Raw genomic sequence first — 21,955 nt, forward strand, 5'->3', positions numbered from 1 at the left:
AGACAGCCTGCAGAGTGGCTTCTTGTTCTAGGTGGGTAACTGGAGTGGACTTCACTTTGAGGTACTTCCAGGACTCTTGTTCTAAGCTGCTAAGAGATTTCAGAGATTAAACAGGTCACATCATTGCCATTGTCCCTCTTCTAACTCTTGAGACATCCTCCTCCTCCCCCCACGATCCAAATCCACGGCCTTGAATGATGGAAATTAAGACATCAAGAATAGGTCAGAGTAAAAGTGTTCCAACTAATGAATGAAAAAAAAAGGACTGAATTTAGTATCACCCACTACTTTGCAATACCCACAGAATTAATGGAGCTAGACACTGAACATCAATGGCTGCCAACAATCTCAGAAAGAGACGCAGCCAGACCTTGTGTGTTCCCAATGAAAGTGCACAACTCCACCTGTTGTCTTGCCAAAGGGGTTTGAGCCTAAGTGTGATCTACTCTCTGGATCCAGCTGCCAATGTGAAGGAAAAACAGGACAGAAGCACATGGTGAATGGCATCATGAATTGGTAAGCAGCAAAATCCAGACTATGGAAGCTCTTTAGCTCAAAGAGCCGGGGTACTTCCATGGATAAACTGTCCGGTAGAGCAAGGGATGGAAGTGGAAGGCTGGGGATTAGAAGAGACCTAAAAGACATCAAATATAGGAAATAAACATGACTGAATAATAGTGTCTAGGGATGTACATTTAGGTGATCAAATTATAAGGAAAAGCACGAAAACAGTAATTATAAAAGTTAGAATTTGTGATTACTTTTGGAGAAGAGAGAGGAGGCACCTGGAGGGGCTTCTGTGGTGGCCAACACAGCTTTATTTCTTTCCTTGGGAATGGTTGCAAAGGTATTCACCTTAGAGTGATTCATTAAACAATATGTTTGCTTTGTGTAGTTTTCTGTTATTTTATAATAAAAGGTTAAAAAGACTAAGACACAAATGCGGCATTCTGGTCTTACCCCCAAGCGCCTGAATATTGGCAGCCCTTGTCTGCTCGGAGTTGGGTGACCCTGACTGGCAGTGGTCTCTTTCTTCCAGTTTCCAAGACACTCTGAAACACAGGATAAAGAGATAAAGAACATGGAGAAACATCCCTATGATGGAAAAAAAAAACCAAAAACAAAAAAACAAAACAAAAAAAACAACTCACATTACTTAAAAACATCAGCAACAGTAATAATAACAATAACAAAAAACCTATCTGCAAAATTTGCAGGTCTCCAGTTAAGCTGGTGTGTCCCTTCCTAATTAGTCCTTCTTGGATGAGAATGGGTCTGGGTCCATATTGGGGAAAGGTGGTGGTGGTGATGGGGGCAGCTGGGTGCCCGTGAGAAGCCTGCGGCCATCTCCTCTGTCTTTCCCATCCCCTGAGACCACCACTGCCTGGCAGTATTGGCTTGGGAAGCTCTGCATGGCCCCAGGGCTGCTCAGTCTCCTGGGAGAGGTGCTACTCTGTTTCCTGTGGGATAAGGCACAGGGACATATTTAGATAAACGCAAAGTGAAATTGAAATCCCTTGGGAAATGCCTTGGGAGGGGTGGTGTGGAAAGGTTCCGGAGCCTGCTCAGTGGCTCCAAGTTTTACAGTCTGGTGAACAGGGAGCCTGGCCCTTGTCCCGCGCTGAAGGCAGCCACCAGGGCACCAGAATTGCGGGTGCCTGTGTGTGTGTTTGAGGGGGGAGGGAGTCCTGTGAAAGGGACAGGCTTGCTTGACTCCTGTCTCAGGGGCTCACATGAGGACTTCCTGGGATGGGCCTGGCAGAGGCAGCAGCAGAGAGAGAGCCCTACCACTGTCCTGAACACTGCAGTGTGATTCAGGGAAGCCATGTGACTTCTCTGGTCCTCTGCTGTGTCATCTGAAAAAGAGGGGATGAAATAAGATGGCCCAGAGTTCCTTCCCAGCTTTCACAGTGAGGGACTCTAAACTGCAATATTTCTCTGGCTCATATTTCTTTGACCCTCATGCTGGGTGTCAAAGAGCTTTCTTTCTACAAAAAGCCTGCAGCTTATGCTCACACCTCCCTCCTGGAGGAGGTGCTGAGATGCCTTGACATCTAGCCTTCTCATTTCTTAGAATTGTTGAAAAGAAAGTGCATCTCTAGCTTTCCTGATTCACTCAGAACCTGTGGTGCCCACACACCTTGTGAGAATTAGGAAAAGGTGCCCCTGTGCAGTCATTGCCCAGCATGCTCATAGTTAGGCTGCTAGAGAGGGGATGGTGTCTTTGGAAAAATTGAAAAGAGCAGCCCTTTTTGCCCCCCCTCCCCCAGCCCACCCCCCGCAAAAGACACAGCCTTGTGGCAATGCACATAGCTTGGAGAGCAGAACAAGAACTGAATTTTTTAACCACCATTCCCCTCTTGGCAGGGTGTCTTGAACAGTGAACAACCTGTACAACTGCACATAATGGACTGTTTTACTGCTTTGGGCTTCTGAAGGGACCAGCGTCCATTCTTGCTCCAGTAAAAGAAAATAAGCAAACAGAGAGGAATCTTCAGAGAATTCCTTTCCACATGAGCTCCGGTGCTCAGCATGGGGTCTGTGAGAGAGTAGGATCATGGATTACTCTACATCATGGTTACCAGCTTCAGCTAGGACCCATCACAGTCTGCAGCCATTCCGGTGAAGCACACAAGTTCTCTTCTGTCTTCTCAGATCTCCACCTACCCTTTCCATCCTATCCCCTTACCCAGAAGACACCTTGTTCCCTAATCATAGAGATGCAGAAGGTGGCACATGACACTTTGCTCAGCTTCCCACAACCAGAGCTTTGTCTAATTGCACCCTCACCATCATCCCTCCTCCCTCACCATCTCCAGCCACTCAGCCCTTCTCTGCATTCTCTGAATTTCTTCCTGACTTCTTCCCCTGCCTGACTCCTCTCTTCATCATTCAGGTCTCCCTTAAGCATAATTTCTTCCAGGGTGAAGAGGAGGTGGTAGGGAGCTTCCCTGAAGCCCTGTCTGCCCCGTTAGAGAAGAGGTCTATTACAAACTCCAGTAGCTTTCTTTCCTTTTGCATAATACTCTGCATTTGCGATTTACTTCTTCAGTTTCTCTTCTTCCCCGATAGATTGCGGGTGCCCGCGGCAGGGATGGTAAAAGCCTCGTTCACTTGTGACAGCTTCAGTGCCTAGTCCCTAGCCTGGTATGTGAAATGGGGGCAGGGGTGGCATTTACTGTCTGTGGTTGAACAGGTGTGTGACTGTGTATGAAGTGAGGTGTAAATGAATTTGGGAATGAATGCTCTGAGTTTCTGTCCCTCGCTCCTCTTGACCTTATTTGCAACAGGGACCCATGGATCCCACAAAGATAAAAAATGGAAGGAACAGTACAGATTGTCCAAGTCCATTCTGCTATTCTACCTCATAGGAAACTGAGATCCAAAGAGAGTAAAGAGGAATGGGCCTGCCTAATGTCACGTGACCAGGGAACAGCAGAACCTGAGGTCCAAGCAGGGTTCCTTGCCCTGGTCTAGGGCCCAGAGGAGAGAGGTCGTTCAAGAGAAAAGTTCTTGGGAGTAGCTCTTGTAATACTAAATGGTACCTCCATGTGCACATCCATTTAAGCTTCTGAAACACTACCACTGCACCCTCTCCTAGCTCTGCAAGGTAGGCCATGCATGGCTAGCCAGCCCCTCTGTCCAAATGAAGAAACTGAGCCCTGTGCTTCTTGAGTGTGGCTGGGGCTGCTGCTTCCCTCCTATATTCCTGGAGAAGACCACCTCAAGGGAAGTGAAGCTACTTGTGAAAGTGTGTGTGTGTGCGTGTGTGTGTGTGTATGAAATGGGGGAGTTTTCAGCATCAGCTGAGGATGGAGAGGGGGGCTGCTTCAGGGGGGCCTAGAATGATAGGTTAAGAAGTTTGGTTTTGCCCAGCAGTGCAATGGGAGCTACCAAAGGTGTTTGGTCTGAGGGTGCCATGCTGGGAGTAGGTTTTCAGGAAGGCTTCTCTGGTACATGGGAGGGAGGAAGAGTGGGTGTGAATCTGAGACTCAGGTGGGGGGTGCAAGCTTGATTTCTCTCCTCTGTTGGGTGGGCCGCTGGCAGGCTGCTGGGCAGGGCAGGATGGGTGGGAGGTGGATAGTGGGGGTGAGCTCCTTAAGAACATCGTCAGCCTTCAGCCTGTGGAAGGACAAAGAACTCATGTTTGGGAGCAACCAGCCAGCATGTGTCCTGGGACTGGGCTTCCTAGCCACACACTCTTGTAAGGAATCCCACCCGGAGCTGTTCCTCCCAGGCCCAGGCCTCTGGGGAGCGGGGAAGGTGGGGCCTGGCCGTTTGCACTGCTGGGAACCAGGTGGGATGTCAGGGTCCCTTATACTGTGCTGCCAGGAGTGCTGAGGGAGCTTGGTGTGTAGGGTGTGTGCCCGTGAGAGTAAGACAGACTGGGGCACCTGAGAGAGGTGTGTACAAGTGTGAGGCTGTGTGTGCTTGTGAACAAGAGGACATCTCCTGCAATGTGTGTGAAGCTGAGTGTGGGCGAGTGTGAGATTGTGTGAGGCCTCTGCGCATTAGCATGAAATGACACAGCAATGACAGGGTGTGTGTGTGTGTGAGTGAGTCTGTGAGGTGAAGATGAGTGTGCTTGTGTAACTTTAGCGTGTGTGTGCCTGTGGGGTGAAGGGGTGTGTGTGTGTAACTCTGTAGTATGTGAGTGTGTGTGAGCCTGTGAGGTGAAGGTGAGTGTGCGTGTGTAACTGTGTGTTGTGTGTGTGAGACTGAGGTGAAGGTGAGTGTGCGTGTGTAACTGTGTTGTGTTTGTCGTGTGAGTCTGAGATGAAGGTCAGTGTGCGTGTGTAACTGTTGTGTGTGTAGTGTGTGAGTCTGAGATGAAGGTCAGTGTGCGTGTGTAACTGTTGTGTGTGTAGTGTGTGAGTCTGAGGTGAAGGTGAGTGTGCGTGTGTAACTGTTGTGTGTGTAGTGTGTGTGTCTGAGGTGAAGGTGAGTGTGCGTGTGTAACTGTTGTGTGTGTAGCGTGAGTGTGGGTCTGTGAGGTGAAGGTGTGTTTGCGTGCGTAACTGCATACTGTGTGTGTGTGTGAAATTCTGTGTTGTGTGTGCACAGCCAGCAGCAGGTAGAGGCAGGGAGGCCTGGTGGAGCCCACCTGCTTCCTGGTGACCCCAGTTGTTCCCAGGGGTTTTCTTCCTTTGAAGTGGGCGGCAGGAAGGAGAGGCACGGAGGGCTGGCAGTGAGGGACCAGCTCAGAACCCAGAAGCCCTTCTCAGGGGTTCAAGCATCTGGGGCGCAGAGGCCTTCGGAGATCCTGCTGCCGGCTACAGCTCACCTGCAGTGCCTGCAATGCAGTTGGGGCTGAACAGGCTAGTGCTGTAGCTGTAGGCCCTGCCAGGGCCTCTGCCAGCTACACGTGCTGCCCTGACCTGTGCTGCTCCTTGTTGTAGCTGAGCCCAGGACTGGGGCAAAGGGACTCAGGAAAACCTTGCCAGGTGAGCAGTTTTTGGAGCTGGCAGCAGCACTAGCTGTCAGCGGGGGCAGGGACTCAAATCCCAATTTGGGTCTTTCAGTGGAGACAGGGCTCAAAATAAAATGAAACAAAACCTGGACTGGAACTCAGTAGTCATGGCCCAGAGGCCCACGTCCGTCGCAGACCTGCTGTATGATCTTGAGTAAGCCCTTTGCCCTCTCTGGGTGCCAAATGGATGAGCCTGGATGCCCTCTCAAGATCAGAGGGAACGATGAGGCCTGTCTGACCTCCCAGCTTCAGAGACAAAGTCCTGTGACCCATTGAACGTAATTTTATCTCCCAGCTCCTGAGCGCAGGTGCTGAGTGGGATTCAGTGAAGGGCTGGCACACGCGGAGGGCATCAGGAAGTGCTAGAGGAACTGGAGTGGCGACTGATCCCCTCGTGGGGAAGACAACTGGGTCTATGCCCCAGATAATTGGCTGGGCACAGACTTCATCCACAGGTTCTGGGAGAGGGAGGGAGAAGGGGAGGCAGGGCTGCCACTAGCCCTTAGGACACGTTCGTGCAAATTAGAACAATTAGAAAAAGACGTTCAGTGGGTGGAGCATCCCGGCAAAACGGGACTGGTGAAGGTTCTGCGCGCGCCTGCCAGGTACCAGGGAAGGCCTGTCGGCCATCCTGCGCGGAAGGCGTTATCAGCCCGGCTTATTAGATGAGGCGGCGCCGGCAGTAGAGGGGGCCGTCTCCGTAGGGTCTGCAGCGCCGGGGCCCGCACCTCCTGCTCCGCGGCCCGCCGCCGCCAGCCCGGGGCTGACCTCTCAGAGCAGGGCGGAGGATTTTCACAGCACCACTTCCCGAGAGAGCTGGATTAAGGGGAACTGCTCGGGTGGGCTAGAGCCAGGGGCTAGGGGGAGACCGGGCGGAAACCCAAAACCTCCGCAGCTGTTTCCAGTTTGCCGCCCTGGCTGGACGGCGGTGGCTGCGTGCAGAGCGAGCAAGGCTGCGCGGGCCTGGAGCGCCCACGGGGCGCGGGCCCTGTCTCTGTCTGCCCCTGCCCCGTGGGGACTCTCTCTCGTCCTCTCTGTCTCGGTGGGGCTCAGTCTGTCTTTCGTTTTCTCTCCCTATTTCTAAGATCTCGTGGAATCAAAGACATTGTGGAGGTCTCTGGTCCCTCTGAAAGGGGGATACTGGGTTCTCCCAATCCCACGCTTTGCCTTCTAGTGCTTGCTGACCTGGACACCCCCGACCCCGTTCCCCCACCTGTCCCCCAACCCTGACCCCGCCCCTCGGTTCCCCGGCCCCCGGCCCGCCGGCCCCCGGTCCCTGGCCCTGTTGCACTCCCATGCAGAGAGGCGGCCCTCCAAGCCCAGGGCTCAGAGCTCAGGTCAGGAGTCCTGGCAAGGGCTTTGGGGACAGGCTTTGCCTCCCAGCCAAGCTCTGCCCTTCATGCCTACATTCTCCTCTCCTGGGCATCTTTTCCACCTGCATGCACCTCTAAGCCCCAGGCTGACCCCATGAGAGTCTCTATGAGGGGCCAGGGTCCCAGCACTGACTTTATACTCTAGGCAGAGGCAGGAAACCTCCAAGCCCCACTCCCACCCAGGAGCCAAACCCTGGAGACAGCTGAGACAGAGACTGAGCCGTAGTGGAGGAGCCAGGGCCTGCGCTCTGGGGTCACATAGACCTTGGTGCAAATTCTCCTTTGCTGCTTACTAGCTGTGCTCCCTTGAGCGGACACCTGGAGCCTCAGTTCTAAGACGAGGGTGCACTCAGGAAGCAGTAGGTGCAGTGCTTGGCGCAGAATAGGCTTCAGGACACGGGTTCTGCTCAATCCCTCTACAGCCCAATACTCCATATGATCCCATCACTGTCCTGTTCTAATGTCTTCCATGGCTCCCTAGTACCTATAGAATAACCCAAATCCCTCTATTGACAGTACAGGCCTTCCATGATGGCTTCCAAATCTACCTTTCATACTCTTATCTCATAAGAACTAGAGAGAAGCTGAAACAACACACTCCATGTTCTCCTACCGCCATGCTTTTCCTCAGTCGGGGAACTGTGAAACTGTCACCACGAACACATTTCCCACAACCTCCTGCTTGCCCACGTATTTATGCAACTTAAGGTCTGCAAGGCCTTGCCTGGTGCCTTCCCTAGTCAATCTGCCAGAAAAGAGTGGTTTATTCCTGGCTTCACTTGACCATGCAGCTTCAGAATCAGCCAGGCCCTCAGCTGGGCAATGGGGTCAGAGAAGAGCAAGACCAGCCATATACTTGGGTAGCTCCAGTCTGGTGGGTTGGACCAGCTTCATCCCTGGCATCTGGCAGGTGCGGTGGTCTGCCAGGGAGGGGAGCACGTGAGCAGGTGGCAAGGGCACCTGGCAGGAGCTGAAGTGGGTACTCTCCAAGAGCTGGCTGGCCCTCTCTTCTCTCCACAGCATGTGTCCCCACCAGACCTCATCACTTACCAACTCCCCCACAGTAGTACTCCTGGGTTGAGCCTTAGAGTTTAAACTTCAAGTCACAAGCCAGGGGCTGAGGCCACTGACTTGCCACCTGATATAGTTTGGGTATGTGTCCCCTCCGAATCTCATGGTGAAATTTGATCCCAGTGTTGATGATGGGGCCTAATGGGAGGTGTTTGGGTCGTGGGAGTGGGTCCCTCATGAATGGCTTGTTGCTGTCCCTGAAGTAATGAGTACATTACTATTAGTTCCCTGGAGAGCTGGTGTTTAAAAGAGCCTGGCACCCCCTCCCCACTTTCTTGCTCTATCGCTTGCTGTATGACACACCTGCTCCCCCTTCACCTTCTGCCATGATTGGAAGCTTCCTCAGCCTTCACTAGAAGCAGGTGCTGGTGCCATGCTTCTTGAATAGCCTGCAGAACCATAAGCCAAGCAAACTTCTTTACTTTATAAATTATCAAGCTTCAAGTATTCCTTTATAGGAATGTAAAATGGACTAAGACCATCTTAGGCAGGAAGCCCCTCCACAAGCAGGTTCTCCAGCTTCCACTAGCTCTCCTTTAGGCCAAGGAACCCAACACCCCCAGATGGGTGAGGGAAGAGTCAGCTACATCCACGTTTGAATTTTGCGTTCATTACTTCCTTGCTTTAAAACCTCGGGCAACTTCCTTAACCTGCTGTAGCCTCAGCTACTGCTTCTGGAAAATGACGATAAATAGAGATAATATCTATCCTTACATACCTATGACCATGGTGATGGTGGCACGCTCTCTTTGGTGGAAGATTTGAGGTAGCAGTACCAGGTGTGCCACCAAGACATGAGGGGTCATTGCAGTACTGTGTGTGTGAGTGTGTGTGCTTATTTTTTGAGTCCTTACTACAAGCCCAACAATACATGCATCTTATCTGAGCCTCAACACACCCCTAATGTAGCCACCATCCTGATCCCCCTTTTAGAGACAAGATCACTCAGAGCCATCTTTGCTGCTTATCTCCCCAAACATGGAGGCTCTGTACACCTCAGTATTCCGCATCCCACCTCTGACAGTACTGCCCTCACAGAGTGTCCTGGGCAGCTGTGTCCCTTTCTTGGTTTCCTCTTCCTTAGTCAAATAAGTGCTGGACCATGATCTTAAAAATCCCATCCATGATGCAGAATGATAAGTGCCCTAATCATGGTGATACCCTGAACTGATCGTGGCCCCAGGCTGAGTCTTGATTCTACATGGGGCACTATTGGTCACAGGGGCACATGGAGAGTGGGTACAGCATTGCAGCTTTTCTTGAAGGAAAATCTTTTGTCCACAAAGCACCTTTATTCTGTGAATCTATGAAATTCTTGTGTATGTTTATTTAGAATTTGGAAAAGGAAATAGACTCCATTTTTGTTCAGAAAAATACGACACCAAAATGTCTATAATGAAAGACTTTTAAAGCCACCACTAAATGTGTAAGGCTCCTGACTTCAAAGGCAATGCAGGAAAAGTTTGTCCTCAGGGCTCAGAAATGGTGGGTGAGGCTTGCCTTTATACTCACCTCCAAGGCTCTAGGGAAGTTTGAAGATTTGACTTCAGCTTTGTGCAGTCAGGGCCTTCGGCATTGCTTTTAGATTTTATTACCCAAAGAGAATGTGTGTGAGTGTGTGTGTTGACCTGTCCGTGGGCCGGAGTATGAGCCTGTGCCAGGATAAGCGTGCATGTGTGGTATGTGTGTGCTTGTGGGTGACGCAGGCTGCATGTGACATGCATGGGAGTGTTGAATGTGTCTGAGTTTGTGCCTGGGTATGTGGGGTGGCCAGTGTGGGGTAAGTGACTCCGGAAGGCCTTGGAGCTCCATGTGTGTTGCAGGGCTCTTCAGCAGTTTGTTGTGGGTTTGTGGAAGGCTATTATGTGAGTTGTGACTGGATAGCAAAGCTGACTGGGACCTGATTAGGACACTAAACAAATACAAGAAACGTATGATCTTCTAAATCTCCCCAGAGCTGAGGTTTGGGTTGATAAAAAGGCAACAGTTTGAAAACAGACCATCAAATGAGACCGTTTCTGATCTACTTTTTTTGCTTTAAAAAAGAAACCAACCCCAAATGACAGTGCAATTAATGCAAAAGTTCTGGCTTTTACAGAAAAGACATCTCTCTCCAGGGAGTCCAGGGCACAAAGCCAGTCATGAAGCCAGACAGAGGAGTACAGGGACCATAGGATTATATGGCACCCTTGAATTTCCCCCACATTGCCCTCAACGGGTCACTGCCCATCCTGTTGCCACTGCAGGATAGTAAACACCAGTGACAGTGATAATAACATGCACAGTGAATAGATCAGCCCTTGAGCTTTCCACCTCCTCAGTTCCCATCAGTCCTTGATCACATCTGAGATATAGATGATTGCATCTGAGGGAGAGAGCTAACAGACCAGGAGGAACAATAATTTAAAATAAGCGTAATAAGAGTCCTCAAAGAGACAAAGTGGGATATGGGGACCATGAAGCACGTCCAAGTAATTACAGAAGAGAAACAAGGGGAGATCCTGGATATGAGAGAGTTTATCACCAAAAACCTTCACTAAAGGAACTTCTAAAGGCATATTTGGGAAGAAGGATATTGAACCCAGAAAGAGGGAACGTGATGCAAAAGGGAACGCTGGGTAAGGACAGTAAATATGAGGATACATTTAAACAAACACTGACTGTCAAACAATAATATAATATTAAGGATTATGGCTAATTGGGGGTCAAAAATCAAGGTAGAACTAAAATACTGGAAAATAATATTGTATAAGATGGGAAGAAGAGTAATTCAAGTTGAAGCATTCTAAAGTCTTTTTATTGTTGGGGAGGAGGAAAAATATTACTTCATTTTAGATTGTGTTAAGAATGCATGTTAAAAATTTAAAGGTAACTAGTAAAAAAGTAGAAATAAAATGTATAACTTATAAACCAGTAAAGGAAAAAATGAATTAAAGAAAAGCCTTGATTAATTCAAAAGAGGATGGAAAATGAAAGTAAATAAAGAAGCAAAGAGAAGCAGGGTAAGCAAAAAGCAGAAAATAAGATGGTAGATATAAACCCAAATATATGAGGAACTGCAGTAAATGTAAATGGATCAAAATCTCTAGTTAAAAGATAAGGATGGTAATATTGGGCAAAAATAAACAAATATGTCTATCTACCCCATTTTGGCTGTATGCTGTTTACCCCAAACACACTTAAAACATAAGGCTCCAGAAAGGTTAAAAATAAAGTGTTGGAAAAAGACGTCGTGAAGATAAGTAAGACTATCAGTGATCCCTTAATCACCAAATCCAGCAGTTTATTAAAACATTGTGACTAGTTGTGTTTATTTCATTAATGCAAAGATTATGTAACATTTTGAAATCTATTAACTCAATCCCAAATATTAGCAAGTTAAGAGACAAAAAACAATGGTCCCAATGAATTAAGAAAAATGATTTTATGAAATTCCATGTCCATTTATGGTAAAGTTCTCAGCAAGCTAGTAATATGAGAGATATTTCCAAATCTGAAAAGTGGTTTCTACCAAGAACTTACAGCTAACACAGTATGTGGTGGGAAAATATTTGAAGCACTTTCTTTAAAATTAGGAATTATGCAAGGATATCTGCAATCACTGCTTCAATTAAACATTACACTGGAATTCCTCACCAGAATAGTAAGGCAAGATAAAGAAACAAACTAGATTGTGATTGATTATGATAGGATATAATGATTTATGTAGAAATCTAAGAGCATCTACAGACAAACTATTAAAATTAATGAGAACTAAGTGAATTTGCTCACTACAAATAAAATCAACATACAAAAATAAATTGTATTCCCATATACCACAACAAAGTATTAAAAATAAACGTTTAAAAAGATAGCACTTATAATATGCACAGAAAACATAAGGTACTTAGGAATAAATCTTTTTTTTTTTTTTTTTTTTGAGACGGAGTCTCGCTCTGTCGCCCAGGCTGGAGTGCAGTGGCCGGATCTCAGCTCACGGCAAGCTCTGCCTCCCAGGTTTACGCCATTCTCCTGCCTCAGCCTCCCAAGTAGCTGGGACTACAGGCGCCCACCACCTCGCCCGGCTAGTTTTTTTTTTGACTTTTTAGTAGAGACGGGGTTTCACCGTGTTAGCCAGGATGGTCTCGGATCTCCTGACCTCGTGATCCGCCCATCTCGGCCTCCCAAAGTGCTGGGATTACAGGCTTGAGCCACTGCGCCTGGCCAGGAATAAATCTAACAAAATACGTAAGAGACCTTTTGGGAAAAAATATAAAACTTTAAGATATCAAAGATCCAAATAAAAATATATAATATTAATGGATAGGAAGAGTCAATGTTATGAAGGTGTCAATTTTCTCTAAATTAATAATATATTTATTAGGATTAAAATAAAATACCAACTGTGTGTATGCGTGTATATAATTTTTAAAACTTATTCTAAAATTTATATGAAAGAACTAAGGTTCAGTAACAGTTAAACAATTGAAGAAAAGGAACAAGGTGGTTAAATTTGCCCTGGCAAAAAGTAAGACTTATTTTAAAATCTTGGTAATTAAGACAGTGTGTACATCTGGAATAGATACAGTTGTATAAATCAGCATATTTCTCCTTCTCTTAGAAATCACCCAAAAGCAACAAAAAGGATGAAAAAATAAACTCTATTTTTGGCAAAACTTGAGGACAGGTATTACCCAAGACTCCCAAATATGTGTAAGAATTGTCCAAAGAAGCTGAGATTAAGAAAAAACAAATAGGAGGAAATGAAGAGAAAGAAGCTCCCAGAAAGATCTCTTTGATGAGATAGCTAGTCAAAAATATTCTTCCTAAAAGTAAGGGGTATATATTCAGAGATGCAAAAGCTATTTCTCCTATTTTCAAAAACAGGTGCAATAACTGGAATTAAATGTGCTAATGGGAAAAGACTTCTTGGACTTGATTTGGTTGAGAAAAACTGAAAATGCACGGCTACACAAAAAATCATAAGGGTGAACCTCTTTTCAGAAGCAATTTGTTTCTGTGGCAGTAGAGAAGAGGCCCTTCTAGTAAAAACCAGCAAGTGAGGGATTCCATCTTTCCTCAACAAAAGTATTCTCCTGTCTGGCAGTGGAAAGTCTAGGAAAACTGAAGTCAACTTATTCAGTGCTAGCAAAGATTGTTAGTGCTATGAGGAGTAATAACAAGGATCTAATAGAGCATCAATACAAAGATATTATAAGAAATGCATCAATACAAAGATAATTTTGTGTACAAAGATAAAAAGAAAATATTCATAAGTTTATTAACAAAGACTCCTCCCCAGAGAAAGGTTGCTACAGCAGATAAAAGTTCGGACCAAACATTACCATGAATTAAAAAAATCTTTTTGGAGTTGTTGCCTATACGAAGCAAGACAACAAAGCAAAGATGAAAGAGCCCAGGGAAGAAAAGGTATGATTACAGAAAGAAAAAATACATTAGCTGGCAAAATCCAAGAAGGGAATATAAAAAAAATCATCCAGAAATGAAGATAGCTTAGAATAAGTACAAAGGAGAATGTACTTTGAGGAAAACAGTAAGTGAACTAGAGGATAAAAATGAGAAAAGCAAGCAAAATGCAACAGAAGAATATTTTTTGAAAGGATTGGGGGAAAGAAAATGATTGGTATATAAAACAGGCAATGAAGATTCAACTTGTGGACTTTTGGAGTCCTCAAAGCAGTTAACCAATATAATAGTACAGAATGAATATTTAAAGCTTAATTCAAGAGGCTACTTCCTGAAATAAAGTAGGCTTGACTATATATATTAATTCATAGTAATACCAAGACATAGTCTGGTAAATGTATTCTACCTTACAGATAAAGGAAGAATCTTGATAATCCAGGTAAATTTAGGTCATGTATAGAGGAAAAAAAGGGATAAGAATAGCCTTAGATTTATTCAAATTAACTTTTAATGTTATAAGACAGAGGAGTAACATCTACAAAGTCCTCAAGATAAGAAAATGACACCTGAGGGTTTTTATATCCAGCCCAAGTGCTCTTCAGTGAGCAGTTCTTCAGTTATAAAGGCTATAGACAAACAATTTTGAACATGCATGATTTCAGCATAATCAACCAATAGTTAATTAGGGAAGTTGGAGCAAAATAACTAAAAAACTAAAAACAGTGTGAAGATTAGGCTGAAGAATAGAAGATAAATAATGTTCAAAAAATATAGGAATGATACAACGAATATAAATTATAAGAGGATCAGGAGGAAGATTGAAGGTAGAGCGTTTGCTGTTTGCTTAAACTTTTACAGCCAAAAGTAAAAGCATGTATTTTAAAGCTGACAAATCAAGTGATTAAACTATATGCCTATTTAACAGTACAGAAGTATACACCGAAAAAATAATATAAATGACATAAATTGAGAAGTGAAGAAAAGAAAAGGAAAGGAGAAGAAAGAAGTACACCACTTTATCATTGTTCATAGGAGGGAACTAATAGATGCTATCTAGAGAAGTAGAGAACTAAAGAAGTTATATAAAGTCCTAAGTATAAATATAACCACTAAAACAAAATGCAGTTTTTCTAACTGTCAAACTAACTTCCCACACACACACACACACACACACACACACACACACAAAGAAAAGAGAGTTCATAGTAAAGAACTCAGCAAAGTAACATCAATACTGAAAAATATGCAGAAGCCAAGACCAAATGCATCAGTCATGTTAATAAATGTGAACAGGCTAAAATCACCTATTAAAAGAAAAAGACTGTCACAAAGAAAGAAATTCTAAGCAGTATAAAAGAGACATATTATACCTAAAGCAAAGCCATTCATATAGATTTAAAATAAACGTTTTGGCAAAGGTCTATCCATCAAATGCAGACACGAAGAGAGAGATCATAATTAGACAAACAGGATCTCAAGTCAGAAAGCATTAAATGATTCAAAGACAGGCATGTTATATGTAAAGGTTGCCATTTACAATTAACATATTTATTATCCATTGATGCATATCAAATTACCCTAACATTTAGCAGTTTAACACAATGAACATTTATTATTTTATACAGTTTCTGAAGATCAGGAATCTTGGAGCTGCTTAGCTGGGTGGTTCTGGCTTGGTTCAGGGTTCCTCAGGAGGTTGCAGTAGGCTGCTGGCCAGGGATATAATCAGCTGAAAGCTTTACTGGGACCGGCAGATGCAGCTCCAAGCTCGCTCATTTGGCTGTTGGGGCAGCAGAGAGAAAGGGGGAGGGAGGGAGAGAGAAACAGAGAGCGCCCAAGATGAAAGTCCTGGTGTCTTTTATAACCTAATATCAGAAGTAATATATGCCATAATTTTTGTGATATTTTCATATTCTATTGGTCATAAAGACCAACCCTGATATAATGTGGGTGTGGACTACACATGTGTATCATACCTGGACGTCATTGTCCATAACCGTTATAGGTATCTATGCACAAAACAATATAGCATCAATATTCATAAAACTGACACTACAGGAGCTACAAGGGGAAATAAGCCATAAATACATGATTAATGGAAGACTTAATTCAGTGATCATAGTATATATTAGGCAAATGGACAAGAAATAGTTAAGGATAGAGAAGACTAAATATCATTTTGAAATCTATATTCCAAAAACAGATAATCTACCACTGAAAAATTCAGTTGGCCATAAAATGTTTGTGACAATTAATATAAGACCAACAAGAAAACCTTGATAAATTACAAAAATAAAAATATTAATAGTATGGATACTGTAATGTTCCCAACAGAAAGAAAAGATAAATGTTTAAGGTAATGGATATCTCAATTATCCTGATTTGATCATTACACCTTGAATACTGGTATCAAATCATCAACTAGTATATATCCACACAAAAGTAAAAGTGATGGTTTAGACAATATTCTCTAATTACAAAAGTTTAAATTAGAAATTAATACTAAAATCAGAAAACAAAAAAGCCCCTCTGTATTAATCCATTTTCACACTGCTATAAAGAACTATCTGAGTTTGGGTAATTTATAAAGAAAAGAGGTTTAATTGTTTTAAATAGCTGGGAGGCCTCAGGAAATTTACAATCATGGTGGAAGGTGAAGGCAAAGCAAGGCATGTCTTGTATAGCTGCAGGAGAAAGACAGTGAAGGAAGAACAGCCACTTTTAAACTTTTAAACCATCAGATCTTGTGAGAACTCACTCACTATCATGAAAACAGCATAGGGAAACCACCCCCATGATCCAATCACCTCCAACCAGATCCCTCCCCTGACACGTAGGGATTGCAATTTGACATGAGATTTGGGTGGAGACAGAGCCAAGACATATCATTCTGCCCTGGGCCCTCCTGAACATCATGTTCTTCTCACATTTCAAAACCAGCTGTGCCTTTCCAACAGTCCCCCGAAGTCTTAACTCATTCCAGCATTAACTCAAAAGTCGAAGTCCAATGTCTTATCTGAGACATGAGAAGTCCTTTCTGCCTATGAGCCTATAAAATAAAAAATAAAAACAAGTTAGTTACTTCCAAGATACAATGAGGGTACAGGCATTGGGTAAATGCTTCCATTCTGAAAGGGAGAAGTTGGCCAAAACAAAGGGGCTATAGGCCCTATGCAAGTCTGAAACCCAGCAGGGCAGTTATTAAATCTTAAAGCTCCAAAATAGTCTCCTCTGACTCCATGTCTTACATCCAGGGCATGCTGATGCAAGGAGTGAACTCCCAAGGCCTTGCACAGCTCCACCCCTGTGCTCTGCAGGGTAGAGCTCCTGTGACTGCTTTCACGGGCTGGCGCTAAGTGCCTGTGATTTTTTTCAGGTGTACAGTGCAAGCTGTCAGTGGATCTACCATTCTAGGGTCTGGAGGACAGTGGCCTTCTTCTCACAGCTCTACAAGGCAGTGCCTCAGTGGGGACTCTGTGTGGAGGCTCTAACTTCACATTTCCCATTCACACTGCCCCAATAGAGGTTCTCCACAAGGACTCCACCTCTGTAGCAGACTTCTGCCTGGACATCGGGGCATTTCCATACATCCTCTGAAATCTAGGTGGAGGTTCCCAAACCCCGATTCTTGTCTTTGGCACACCCACAGGCCCAACACCACATGGAAGCTGCCAAGGCTTGGGGTTTGCATGATCTGAGCTGTACCTTGGCCCATTTTAGCCATGGCTGGAGCTGGAACTGCTGGGATGCAGAGTGCCATGTCCTGAGGCTGCACAGAACAGCCGGGTCCTGGGCCTGGTCCATGAAACCATTTTTCCCTCCTAGACCTCCAGGCCTGTGATGGGAGGGGATGCCACGAAGATCTCTGAAATGCCCTAGAGACACTTTTCCCATTGTCTTGGCTATTAACATTTGGTTCCTTGTTACTATGCAAATTTCTGTAGTTTCCTTGAATTTCCCCCCAGAAAATGAGTTTTCCTTTTCTACCACATGGCCAGGCTGGAATTTTCTAAACTTTTATGCTCTACTTCCCTTTTAAGCATAAGCTCCAATTTCAGATCATCTCTTTGTGAATGCATATGACTGTACACTTTTAGAAACAGCCAGGTTACATCTTGATTGTTTTGTTGCTTAGAAATTTCTTCCATCAGATACCCTAAATCATCTCTCTCAAGTTCAAAGTTCCACAGATCTCTAGGGCAAGGGCAAAATCCCACCAGTCTCTGCTAAAGCATAGCAAGAGTGACCTTTACTCCAGTTCCCAGTAAGTTGTTCATCTCTGTCTGAGAGCACCTCAGCCTGGACTTCATTGTCCATTTTACTGTTAGTATTTTGGTCACAACCATTCAACAAGTCTCTAAGAAGTTCTAAACTTTCCTACATCTTCCTGTCTTCTTCTGAGCCCTCCAGACTGTTCCAACTTCTGCCTGTAACCCAGTCCCAAAGTTGCTTCCACATGTTCAGGTATCTTTATAGTAGTATCTCACTCTCCTGGTACCAATTTTCTGTATCAGTCTGTTTTTACACTGCCATAAAGAGCTATCTAAGACTGGGTAATTTTTAAAGAAAAGAGGTTTAATTGACTCACAGTTCCACATGGTTGGGGAGGCCTCAGGAAATTTACAATCATGGTGGAAGGTAAAGGGGAAGCAAGGCACGTCTTACATGGTGGCAGGGGAAAGAGAGGGAGGGGTGGAACTGCCACACACCTTTAAACCATCAGATCTCATGAGAACTCCGTCACTATCATGAGAACAGCATGGGGAAAATCACCCCTGTGATACAATCACCTCCCATCAAGTCCCTCCCCCAATACATGGGGATTATGATTATACATGAGATTTGGATGGGGACACAGAACCAAATCACATCACCCTCTACCTGGAAAATGGAAACAATCAAACAAAGACTTTGACCCAACAGCCTTGGGTTAAAGAGGAAATATGAATCAAATGATATTTTAAAAATGATTTTTGATGGAAATACTCCATGTCAGAGCCCATGGCCTATGGTTAAAGGGGTGCACCCAGGCTAGTGCTGCTTGTGAATGAGTGGGTAGGGCAGATAGAAGCCACACTTTCTCATACCTAAACTTTATCAGCAATAAAAGGATATTTTGTCTTCCATCTGTTTTACTCTCAGTGGGTTCAGAATTTGGGCAAAGAAAAAGGATGTTATTTGTTGGACTGCCCCTATACTACTAAATGATGCAACAAAGCAAAAGAAAAATATTAGAGAGACAAAAGCTGGGAAGGAGGATGTAACATTAGTACTACTTGTAGATGATTATATACCTAGAAGCCCTGAAGAACCTACAGGGAAACTATTGCCAACAGTGAGAGAATTTAGTAAGAGGGATACGTAAAGTTAAAAAACAAGAATTAACTACCGTCATGTATAAATATAACCATTTGGAAGACAGAATGAAAGAAAATGTCTCATTTACAAGAGTAGTGACAATGACAACAACAAAAATAAACTACCTTTCAATAAAGTTAAAGGTAGGAGCAAGTCCTATACAAAGAAAATGTTGAAACACTTCTAAAGGACACAAAAGAAGACTTGAATAATTGGAAAGACCGTGTTTTTGGCTAGGAAGGCTCAACATCATAAAGATGTCAGTTCTCCCTAAGTTAATTTCTAAATTTGATGTGAGCTCAATAAAATATCAGCAATTTTATTTTTTAGCCAGACAAGCTGATTCTAAAGTTCATGTGAAAAAGTAAAGAAACAAAAACATTCAGAAAAGTTCTGAAGAGTACTATCAGGGGACTAGCTCTACCAGATATTAAAACATAATAGTCTCAGTAGTTGAAACAGTGAGGAACTGATGCATGAATAGCAAGACAGGCCAATCAACTATAATAGAAAGTCCAGAAATAGAAGTGAATACACATATGGGAGCTTAGTATATGAAAAAAACTGGCTTCTAAGATCAGTGGGAGAAATGATTAACTGTTCAATAAATGTGGTTGGGGTCATTGGTTGGTCATGTGGAAAAAAAATAAAGTTAGGGTCATACCTAGCACCATATACCAGAATAACTTCCAAATGGATCAAAGATTGAAAAGCCAAAATCATGCCACAATATGCTAGAAGAAAACTTGAGAAAATCCTTTTGTAATCTTGGGATCAGGAAGATCTTTCAAATTATGACCTAAGACAGAGAAGACCTTAGAGAAAAAAAATAGAAAACTTACACTACATTAAGAAAATCTTTATGCCAAAATACAAAGTCAAAGATAACTTTATTGGGAAAGAATATTTGATATTCTTTTCATCAGAAGGTTAATCTTCCTAATTTATAAAGTGGTCATAGAAACCAATGAGATAAGGAACCAAGAGCTCGATAGAACAATTGGCAAATGATATGATCAAGTGGTTCACAGAAAAAGGTTCTACCTCGCTCATAATAGAAATGCAGATTAAAGCAACATCAAGATACCATTTTTCAGCTGTCAAAATTATTTTAAAAATCTAAGAATTTGAAATATATTCTCTGTTGATAAGGCTGAGGAAACAATGCTGTTAGGTTATAAACTGATCTGGTCTCCATGAAGGACAATCTGGCAACAACCTATTTACATTAGAAATGTATGTATTCTCTGATCTAACAAATCTAAGAATTTACTCTAAAGATAGATTTGCAGAATATGCAGAGGGAAGGGACATATGCAGAGTTGTTTGTAATAGTTAAGATTGAAAACAACCTAAATGCTCATCAATAGGGGAATGGTTAAATAAACTATGATACATATATTATTCCCATACCAAAAAAAAAAGCCATAAACCTATACAAAACATGAGGAATCTCTCAATGTACTCACATGGCAGATCTTCAGGGCATACTGTTAGGTAAAAAATCTAGTGTAAATGACACATCACAATTGTGTGAAAAGATGGAGGGATAATTATATATTTATATTTGCTTGAATATACATAAAAATCTGTGTTTATCTGTTTAGAAGTGGAATGGGGGAAAGGATGTGGGATGGACACTTTTTCTTTTATATCTTATTTTGCCTTATATAAATGTATTGCCTATTTAAATAATTACTTAAATTTTAAAAAATCTCATAAATGAAAACATTTGATAGTTGGTACAGGATTAGATAAATAGAGCAACAGATAAGAATAGAGAGCCTAAAACAGACCCCTACCCCTACAGAAACTTTTTACATCAGGGGTCTCCAACCCCTGGCCACAGACTGGTATGGGTCTGTGACCTGTTAGAAACTGGGCTGCACAGCAGGAGGTGGAGTGACAGGTGAGGAGTGAGCTAGCCAGCAGGAGCGAACCTTCGTCTGTGTTTGCAGCCACTCCTCGTTGCTCATGTTACTGCCTGAACTCCGCTTTCTGCCAGATCAGCAGTGGCATTAGATTCTCGCAGGAGCACAAACCCTATTATGAACTGTACATGTGAAGCATCTAGGTTGCACGCTCCTTATGAGAATCTAATGCCTGATGATCTGTCACTGTCTCCCATCACCCCAAGATGGGACCATCTAGTTGCAGGAAAACGAGCTCAGGGATCCCACTGATTCTGCATTATGGTGAGTTGTATAATTATTTCATTATATATTACAATGTAATAATAATAGAAATAAAGTGCACAGTAAATGTAATGCCCTTGAATCATCCTGAAACCGTCCCTGCCCCCATGTCCGTGGAAAAATTGTCTTCCACAAAACTGGTCCCCTGGTGCCAAAAAGATTGGGAACCGCTGTTTTACATGACAGAGGTGACATTCCAAACCAGTGGCAAAATGATGAGCAATTCAATCAGCTGGGACAAGTGTTATCTATCTACAGATAGTTCTCGATCTATGGAAAAAGTAAAATTGTTTTGCTAACTCTCACTCTATGCAAAAATTAATTCTAGAATCAATATGGAAGAATATGGAAAGCCAAAAACATAACAGTTTCAGATAAAAACATAGGAGAATATCTTTCTGACCTCAGGGTATACAATGACAGTTTATAAACAGTTTACAAAAAAACAGAAACAAGTATGGGAAAACATGGATAGATTTGACTACACTAAAATTCAAACGTTTATATGCATCAAAAGACACTACAAACAATGTAAAAAGAGAAGTTACAGACTAGGAGAGGATATATGCAACACATTTCACAAAAAAGTGATGAGTATGTAGAATACATAAAAAGACCTTCAAATCAATTAGACAATGCAAAGGACCCTATAGAAAAATAGCCAAAGTATGCCAAGAGTCAACTCACAGAAGAGAAAACCTGAATGGCCAATACATATTTGAAATGGTGCTTGGTCACAAATTAAGTAGTGAAAATCAAATTAAAATTACACTGTAATTATATTATGCACATATCAGATTTGCAAAAATGTGAGTCTGACAATTTCATGTGTTGAAGAGAGTATGGGACCATAGGAGCTCTCATACACTGCCCATGGGAGAGGACATTTATGAAACTACATTGAAGGGCAAGTTGGTAATATCTGATAAAGATACAAACACACACACACAGACACATCTCATATATATATGAAATTCTCACATAAGGAAGCATGCACAGGAATATTTCTTCAACATTGTTTGAAAGAGTAAAAAAGGCCGGCCGTGGTTGCTCACTCCTATAATCCCAGCACTTTGGGAGGC

Source organism: Colobus angolensis, unplaced genomic scaffold (assembly GCF_000951035.1).
Source record: "Colobus angolensis palliatus isolate OR3802 unplaced genomic scaffold, Cang.pa_1.0 Scaffold68, whole genome shotgun sequence".
NCBI lineage: Eukaryota > Metazoa > Chordata > Mammalia > Primates > Cercopithecidae > Colobus > Colobus angolensis.